Source organism: Propithecus coquereli, unplaced genomic scaffold (genome assembly GCF_000956105.1).
Source record: "Propithecus coquereli isolate 6110/MARCELLA unplaced genomic scaffold, Pcoq_1.0 Scaffold540, whole genome shotgun sequence".
NCBI lineage: Eukaryota > Metazoa > Chordata > Mammalia > Primates > Indriidae > Propithecus > Propithecus coquereli.
In genome coordinates, this window is record NW_012151286.1 from 1,136,013 (window position 1) to 1,145,824 (window position 9,812).

At 45.8% G+C, this 9,812-nt stretch overlaps 1 long non-coding RNA gene across 1 annotated transcript in view; it reads right to left on the reverse strand.

Moving 5' to 3' along the window:
* Positions 1 to 5,762: 5,762 nt before the first annotated feature.
* LOC105820855 overlaps positions 5,763 to 9,812 on the reverse strand; it is a 31,756-nt gene continuing 27,706 nt past the window's right edge. The window contains exon 2 of the long non-coding RNA XR_001138025.1: positions 5,763 to 6,131. This is a non-coding gene — a long non-coding RNA (uncharacterized LOC105820855). The remainder of the gene's footprint in view (positions 6,132 to 9,812) is intronic.

The following is a 9,812-nucleotide window of genomic DNA, read 5'->3' on the forward strand; positions in this document are numbered from 1 at the left end:
ACAAAACCACGAAACAAAGGCGACAAAACGTTTCACAAACCCCTAATTCTTGGCCCGGACAGACCGACCCCATCGGGTCTGCGGCCGACTTGGTTTCCCTCTCGAACGGACCAACCCCGTCAGGTCCGTGCCGGAAACCTACCGAGGGGGGCGAGGGACATCTCCCTCCGCTCCCGACCAGCGACCCACAAGCCCATCCGCCTAGGCCTTCTGCCGGTCACTTCCCAGGGCCCAGTCACCTGCACCGTATGGATTTTCAGAGATCCAACTCCTCCTCGGGTCCGGATTCCGTTCCGGGGGTTTCGGGATCCCGGACGAGCCCCCAAAATGTTAGAGCCGGTTCCCCTCGGCCCCAGGAACAGAAAGGCGGAGTCACCGAGGCTGCAAATGGCAAAGGAGTACATTGGCCAGCTCGAGCTAGGGTCCAAGTCCCAGAGCACCAACGCAGTGGCCTCCCTATGAACTAGGACCCCACCCTGGGGTAAAAGTGAAGCTTTTATACTTTCGTTTGCACACGACACACCGGTGGCACACCATCCCCCCCTCCCCTCCTCCCCCCTTAGTCCATTGGTTCCTTTGAAAGTGGAGGATTGTTTTGACTCCTGATTGGTTGGTCCCAAGCCTCGGGATTTTTAATTTTCGCGCCGGCACCAGTTTTGGTCCGCGTTTCGGTTTGGGGGGGGGGGAATGAAACTTATGCCTACTCTAGAAGTTCAGCCTGTCATGGAGTTACTCCTGCCCTGTTTTTCATTCTGATTAACTATATTTGACTAATAACTAAAAGCAAGCACGGTTACAGAAGCAAATGGCATTAGTCAGAATCAAAGAGAACACATTTTTCTAATCTAAAACAGTTTCTGTTCCACACAAAACAAAGTACATTCTCCTACTATCAATTCCTGTCTTTCACTAGAGGCAGAGCCAGTTCTAGCCGAGTCCAGCTGACTCCACACCCATCCTTGTTCCACTGAGTTGAATGCCTTCCCTTGGCTCTGCAAGGGCTGCTTCTGCTTAAGCAGCTAACATGTCTGTCCCTTGACGCCACTGAAACTTTATCCCTACCTATTCTCCTGGTCAGGAATTCTTACTGGGGCCTGCTAGGATTAGGCAGCATGCCAGGCAGGTCCCCACCTCCAAGTGCCTGGTGAGCTCGAGCCAGTTTACCTGGTGGGAGCGAGTGAGGGACATCTTCATCCTAAGCTTCCGATGCCTCTGCTGATTCTGTGGCCACCAAGAGTCAGCTGGAGTATGCTTTCGGGACACCTTTACTTCTCTAGAGAGGGCCGCGGGACTACACAGAGCCCTGATTTTGCAGACTGTCCTTCAAGAAAGCACAGTTCACCGGTCCCCAGACTGGCAACACGGATGGAACCCCACTAGGACATCCGGTTCACTTTGGTTCATCTGTTCAGCACAGCTGCAAGACTGGGTGTTACTCGAAACATCAGCACAGAGTGCCTGTTTACCCTCTCATTTGGCAGTTGAAGTGAGTCTAGTGGATGGCACACCCAGGTAAGTCTGCAGCCACCCCAGCTTGGGAGAATCTGTTACGTCCGATTACCAGACGCATAAACGGGAGCAGCCTTCTCCCAGCCCCACGTTCCCCAGAAACAGACCTCTCCACCTCTCTCTCACAATTCCCCATGGGAGTGACTTACCAGGTGATAACACTGGGGAGAGACTGCTGTCCACTGGGCCATTTAAGGCAGAGCTCCTGTCTTGCACTGGGGGTCTGTCCCAAATGCTCCCACTCTCACAGATCACTTGCCTCAGGTGTGGTGGCTTCACATCCTGAAACTGGGTGGGTAAGTCAAGCAGGCCCTTTACCTGGCCGGCTTCGGTTCACAACAGAAAGGAGTGTGCCTAAACTCTTGACAAGGCCAAGTCACTTTTTTAAAAAAATCCTTGGTGCTGCCATTTGGTTCCTGCACATAGATGGCAACCTGATTGGAAATCTGACCAGAAAGCCTCCTTCAGCCTTGGGTCCCCTCCACTGAGGCTCAGGCACTGACATTTGTTTAAAAGTTTCATTGATTAAAAGTTCTGCTGAAACCACAGAAAGCCAGACTTGAGTTAAAAGCACAAATGAAAATTCTGGTTCTGTCACCTAGCTATGCAACCTCAGGCAAGTCACTGAGCCACTGTGAATTTTGATTGCTTATGTAAAATGTAGAGAAGGGCTGCTTCACAGGACTTTTTTTTTTTTTTGTGGATGAGAGACATTCCAGTCCACAAATAGAGTGCAGAAATGCCCCAAACTGCCTGACATATTCGTAGCAAGCTCTCAGTATACACTGAATGAACAAAGTCAACACAAGGGATGATGATGTGCATGGCTATTACGGAAATAGTAAGGGAGACCAGCCTATAGTATAAAGCTCAGATGAAGGGCTGTCTCTCTAGGTTTTTCTGCCTATCTCTTCTGCAAAGCTCTGATGCTGGGGCTACATTCTGCCTGTTATTGCTGTGGGACTCCCTCTCTCCCTAAACCATTGCTCCAGCAGGTAACGGAGCAAAATGCCAGCCCTTGCCAGCATCAGTAAAGCATGAATGTGTGACTGGCTTCTTGTGTTCAAGCTGTGACTCCAAGTGTCGCCAAGATCTTAGCCTCCCACCGAGTAGAACTCGCATTCCATCCTGTTACGCGTAAGTGGGCTGGGCACACCAAGACATCAAAAAAATACCCAGGGCCAAGTAATTGTGCATTGCCACAGAGCTCTCCTTTTTGTTTTTCTGGAAGGGCCTAAGCCGACAGCTGAGCCATATACCCACAGCTAGGACATCCAAGCCAAGGAACCGGGTGTGCCTAAGCAATTAACATTTAGCTAAGAGGGAAGCATACAGCAGGAGCTGGTGGTTGGAGCTTTGACGACCAGATCTGACCCTTCATCATGCCAGTGTTCTAGCAGCAACAGAGGAATGCCAGTGGAATGCATAAATCTGAATAAATCACTACTAATGGAAACTCTGCACACGTCACCCAGAAACAAGGGAAGGCCAGTGGTAACAGTACTGAGGACGGCTACCATTTACTGGGCACTGTGTGCTAGATATGCCTCATCTAGAGGATCTCCCTAGGAATTTGGTGGCATTACTCCTATTTACCAAGGAGAGAAGTGAGGCCCAGAGAGGTTACCCTAACCTTGCCCGAGTGACACAGCCTGCCAGGGAGGAGAAGCAGAAGCAGTGGGGAAAGTCCTAGGCAAATGAAGCTTCTCTCTTGGGTGAGAAGGGGAAGAACTCAGGGGTTAAAGAGTAAAAGAAATGAGGACACAAAGGACTAGCCCACATCACCCCTAGTTAGGGGTTCCTGACTCCCATGACAGAATGCTCCTGAAAAAAGCTGAAGCCCCCAGTCTAGGTTTGGGAAGCCGCTCTCTCCTCCTGGGTCCTGGGACCCTAAGAAGGTACATATAAACGGGTAGCCAGCCACCTTTTTGGGTCTAGTCACATCAGCCTCCCTGCTTTTTACAGATGGAAAAATGGATGCTTTGACTTTATGCCCCCTTTCTCCCCACCAAGGCAGTGACACAGCTGGATAATCCTCCCCAAGAGAGCTGGCAACAGGATTCCTATTAGCTTTCTCCCTTATGTGATTGGAGAGTTGTAAGAATACTACCACTTGGGACAACGTAAGCAAGCTTAAAGAAACCCACCCTAAACTTTGTTCTTATCTTTTGCTACTAATTATAAAATCCCAGCTATTAAGGCAGGAGCACTACACTTTTTGGCTTAAAGCAGAGTTTCCTTCCATTCCTGTTTATTCTGTTCTTTGGGTTTGAAGCACAAGGTCTAAACTAGATGTTTTCCAAGGCTGCTTCCTCTGCTGGGCAGACCACACCCTGCCTGCTCGCAATGATTTCTACAGAAGCTCTGTTTCAGTTCTAGCTCAGTTCTACGCTAATGGGCACAATGGAATATGACGAAGTGATCACCAGTGATTCTCAATCTCTCCTGAAACAACACAAAAAGCAGCAATCTCAGTCTGAAGTCTCAGCCTTCTCAACACAATCTAGCTGTGACAGATGGGGAGAGCTGGAAGCGCAAGATTCAGTGGAGGAAAAACAAGATCTTGTTCTGGCGGGTTTACTAACTTTCATGTTAATGTATGTTTTTAAACCCTGCAACCCTTCGTCAACTTCTTCCAATTTCAACAGAGGCCACGAGTTACAGTAATGGCCTCTTAAAAAGTCAAGCCGCATAAAGATGGTGACTTTGATTCCCTGGTCTGTCTCCTGAAATGATGTGAGGCTGCTTTGGGTACGTGCTATCATAATGACAACACGACTGCAGGAACAACGAAGCAGAGAAGCAGAAGGTGCCTACACAGTTTTACCTAAATGTCTTGTTAGGACGGAGCTGATGCGCCCATACCAACAGTCAGGAACAATCAGCATAGAGTAGTTCCAAAAGGAGGAAGAATTCACAAGGCATCAGTTATGGGTGAAGGGAAGTCACCATCTGCCAACGGGCACCAGAGTGTCACTGCAGTGGAAGGGGACAAGGAGTGTGGTTGGATGAGATCCAGGGGCCTCTCTGCCCACGTTAAAACTGAGTAGCTTCTCTGCCTGCCGCACGGCAGTGTCAACACGTTCTACGTGTGTCTCACTCAGTCTCACACCCGAGTAAGAGAAACAATCGACACGGGAACCAAGGGGGAGAAAGAGCTGTACGGGCTCATCCTCCTGAAGCAGGGGAGCCTGCGGGTTTTTAGTAAAGCTCAAGCCTACCTTCGTCCTTGAGGTCTCCACAACTTCTCTCCCTGCCTCCTTCACAATCCAGGGGATGAGCCTGTGTCCCTTTATGAGACACCAAGGTAGAACAGGACCTCTAGTTCTGGGTTGCATGGCCTTGGAGCTGCTCTGTTTGGGAAGGGAAAAGAGCAGTAGTGGCAGCAGATAAAAAAGGAGAAAAACACGAGAGCAGCACCTTTAGGCTAGAAATAGCTTCCACCATTAAAAGCCACAACTATACTACGCATCAAACACAGAAGGGCCTCCACAGAGTACAGTCGGAACATGCAGGTATGTCCCACTGGTTTCCCATATTATGATTCCAGGAGCTGCCAGAAGGCAGTCATCTCATTAACACACCTACCAGCAGTTCTGATTTCTGGTCATGATTAAATAAGGCCTCCGTTTGAGGTTTAGAATCTTAAACTAAATCTTTTATTTCAAAACAAAAACAAAATAATTTGCCAGTCTGAGAAAAGGTCCGAGGAGAAGATGGAAGCTTTCTTGTTGTCAGTCCTCTCCTACACAAATGGGACTGGATGGAGGGGAGAAAGAATGGCCAAGGGTGAGGAAAAACTTCACAATGAACGCTGAGTGTTAAGTGACACCCCCTGCAGATATAATTTATAATCTTTACTTAAGTCACACAACATCAAGGACTGGTTAGTTCCAGGGAAGGGCTCCATTTCGTCACCTGGGTCAGTTCCCTTCCCCCACATGCTCCACAATGCAGTAGGACCAAACAATGTGTCTATCTACGAGAAATGTTTAAATAATACCTGTCTAATAACTGCCCTTGCTTCTTTGTGCTGTTGGGAGAGGAAAAAAAAGACACTACCAGAAAGCAATAAAACCCAAACCCCTCTGCAAGCCAGCTGGTGCCTGACGCCCTAAGGGCATTGTTAGTGGCATTTCTGCAGGGCCTTGCCCCACATTCCGTCACATCAGTGAGGAAGGAGGCAGAGGGACAGGTATGGCCGTCTGCACTGCAGTGGGAAGAGAAACCAAACACAATTCGGGCCACAAGTAGATTCTGGCACGTTTTTAGATTAGGTTAAAAGTGTCACGGTGTACACAGGAAGCAGGCAAAGGAGTTTTTTGAGAGATGTGATGCCTGGAGGCAGAATGAACGGTCCGATCTACCCTTGGGGAGCAGCTCCCTCTGGGAAGGACAGAGGAGCTAGGGGGCTTCGAGGAAGGTGTTGGTTCGGAAGATGGAGGAGACGATCTTCCCGGTGGCGTTGATGGTGCCTTCACTGTCTGAGCTGGATTCAGAGTCGCTGCTCCCAGAGTAGGCGCCCAAGCCTGGGAGGATGCCAATGCAGACTGCAGCTGAGGGGCAGTGGATGGAGGGGCCGCTCAGGGAAGTGTTCCCAAGAGACTTGCAGGACGAGGCCTCTGCAAAAAAAGGAGGAAGGACTGTTACTTCATCACCCTTTTCCAAAGTTGAGGTTGTACTTACCATGTTCCAGGCATGGTACCCACAGGTTTTACCCACAGAAACCCATGGATGCCTCAAAACCACCCATGCAGCCACTGCTGTTGTTACCCTCATTTTACAGATGGGGAAAAGAAGGAAGTGAGGCTCCACGAGCTGAAATGACTTTTCAAGGTAAAAGGACAAAGCTGGGACTTGAACTTTTTATTTATTTTTGGCTTCTGTCATCTATTCTAAAATGACTAAATTTCAACATATCCCTCAAAACATATATTTTAACATATACCTCAAAACCACTTGCATATTTCAAAAATAACACAAAAGAAATGTCTTGGGTATTGTTAAGACATGGACCATAAAATCACAGAATTTAAACCCTTCATTTTAAATACAGCAAATTCTTGAGTCTCCAAGAGGGAGGGAAAGTATCCGAGTTCTTTTTAACCCCAGAGCCTGACTATACTCACTTTTTCCCATCAGTTCCCCACACACTCTTGGAGTGCAGCTAACCGTGGTGTGATTTCCCTGGACTCAGCACAGTCACGGCATTACAGCAAGTCGGAGTCACATCCAGTACCATTCCTAACCCCCGGGCAAGAAAAGGAAAAGGGGCCAAAAAACAACTCCAAAAGCCCCCAAAAACAAGGAAGAAAAAAAGGTAAAAAAAAACGGGAACAATACTATTAATAACAATTCTATTCAATTCTCAGCACATTACACCACTGCATACTTATTGACCGACATGTCAGCTTGCACAGATACATTTTAAAGGCCAAACACCAGCTGCAGAATAACAGCTTTATCAAGCTGTTTGTCTTCTTTATCGAGAAAGGCTGCTTTTCCCTGATGGGGGAGTTAAGCAATTTAGAAACTGATTTAATATGACCTTTGCTCTCCAGTTGTGCTCCTCTGTTACAACTGAGAAAACTGAAGTCTGTCAGGGAACATTTTAAGACCATGCAGAATGTCATCTAGGAGCTGGGACTCTTTTCTTCCCAGGAAATGCAGTTACTCTGCCACCCCAATGATGGAAGGTCTCAATCTAAAAACTGCAGGACTTGAAGGTTAAAGGAAAAGTTAAGAACTCTCTTCTTTCCTCTGAATGTTGCTGGCTTCATTTTATCTCTACGACAACTTGATATGTAGGTTATTACCCCCATTTTACTGATAAGCAAAGTCAAATGACTTGGCAAGGTTATAGGTCACTTACAAGTAGAAAATGTTAAACTAAACCTGAATCAAAAGCCAATGTACTAAAATGATACCTGAGCTCACGGTGGAGTAAGGGTTGGAGTTCATATTTCATTGCCTCAGGCTGACAAGCATACTACCTCCTAGGGTTTTGCCTTAGACACACTAACACCTCACTTATCCAGACAACTCAACTACATGGGAAAACACATGGTTCCAAGTATGTGAAACCAGGAGTCAGCAAAAAGCACCACTGAGAAGCTAAAAGAGATATCAAACGGCCAGTACACAAAGTTGAGGAGGATCTGTGTATCTGCTCATCTTTACAAGCAGCTGTGGTATGGGAAAAGCAAGTTGCTAAAGATAAGCAATGTTAAAATATGAAGATACAGAAAAGTAAAAGGAGGCTGACCATGATTGCAGAGATAGTAATAACAAGGCCACAAGAAGGCAGAGCCAAATATTTGCAACAAATATCACAAAAGCTAATTTCTTCAAGACATAAAGCGTTCTTACAAATCTGTTATAAAACAACCAACTGAACAAAAAGTGGACAGAGACGTGAACAGTTCACAGAAAAAAGAACAGATGAATTTTAAACATAGGAAGATAAATAATGTATTAGGAGGGAACATGTGGGAAACAGCCAACTTCATATGTTGCTGAAGGGATACAGGGAAATTTGGCAATGCTCTTCAAATTTAAATGATATTCATAAGAGAACATTCGCTGCAGCATTATTTACAGTAATAAAAACTGGAGACAACCAGAATGTCCATTAATAGATGACTGGTTAAGTAATGGACTACTATTCAGTCATTAAGAAGAAAAAGCATCTCTGCATGTACCGATACTGAATGAGCTCTAAGATACTGTACTAAATGAAAAAGGCCGGCAGCAGAACAGTATGTAAAAATTATAATTTGGGGGTGGAGGGACATGCCCACGTATACACATGATGGTATCTGAAAAAATACATAAAAACTGGTAGCAATGGCTGATCTGAGAAAAGAAATTGGGTGGCTGAGGAACAGGGAAGACTTACTTTTCACTCCACATTCTTTTGTCCCTTTTGAATTTTTTATTATTATATATGCATATGTTACTGATTAAGACAATTTTTTTTTAAAAGGTGAATGCAAAAATTCAAAGAGCATCCTGGACCACTGAAATTAGGGAGGAATAGTTCTACGTATCTCTGTTATTCCAAAGGCATCCCTGTATTTCAGCTAAGAAGGCTCTAGAAGAGTAGGCAGGGGTTGCTAGTCTGTACTCTCCACTAACTGTAACTTGAAGGCATGGGCTCTTTCTTCGCTGCTCCACCTCCAAGACATAAAGCAGAGGGGGCCTGGCACAGAGCAGGCCAGCGTTGACAATGCGTAAGAATGCAGGAAAATGTGTTAAAGACACGGTACAGAGTTACATTGCAAATGGCTAATGGGGGGGAAGGGTATTAAAATTTGATGCTCTTTTAAAATTGGGGACATAACATCAAGCCATATCATTCATTACTTAAACATACAGTGTATTATTATGTGTAACATACAGAATGATACTTTCAGTATTGTTGGGAAAATGTGGTTGTTTAACTGTTTTATTAAGTACACACACCCTCGCTTAAGGATGGAGATACGACCTGAGAAATGCATCATTAGGCGACTTTGTCATTGTGCAAACATCATGTACTTATACAACCTAGATGGTACAGCCTATTGTTCCTGGGCTACAAACCTGTACTGCATGTTACTGTACTGAATACTGTAGGCAACTGTAACACATTGGTTAAGTATTTGTGTATCTAAACACAGAAAAGGTACAGTAAAAATACAGTTTTATAATCTTATGGGACTACCATCTATATGCTGCCTTCATTGACTGAAATGTCATTACGTGGCACATGACTGTATTTCACGGGTGAACTGAATTTAAGGGTCTATTTTAGATAGAAAAGGATCAACTTCAGAGTACCTATGGAAGTCAAGAACTGGCCTAATGGAAGGATGAAAGCCAGCTACAGAAATGCAACCAAGGAATCTGGACCACTGTGGCATCAGAAGAGTTTAAGTGAAAAGACCGAATCTCCCCATTATCTAGGCGGTTTCAAGGAAAAAAAAGAGACTGCAACTCTGACAAATTTCATTCCAAAAGCAGTTAACTGTTCAAAGAGAACAAAATGGTGCCCTCTGATCTCACCCATTTGGTGAAGTTTCCTGCCAACTTCTGCATTTGCAGGGCCACATTGTCATACCAAATTAACAAAGAAAATTACTATTAGGGAATGTTCTTGGGATTCAGACAGATGCGTGACTCGGGAGTAGATGGGGCCGACTTGTGCATTCACTGGCTCTGCTCAGAGCTTAAGTTCAGAGTCTTCAGTGGGGAAAGCCTGAATCTCCATCAGGGTCACAGGGTTATCTTCTGCAGACCAAGGAGCAAATTCTCCTACTGCC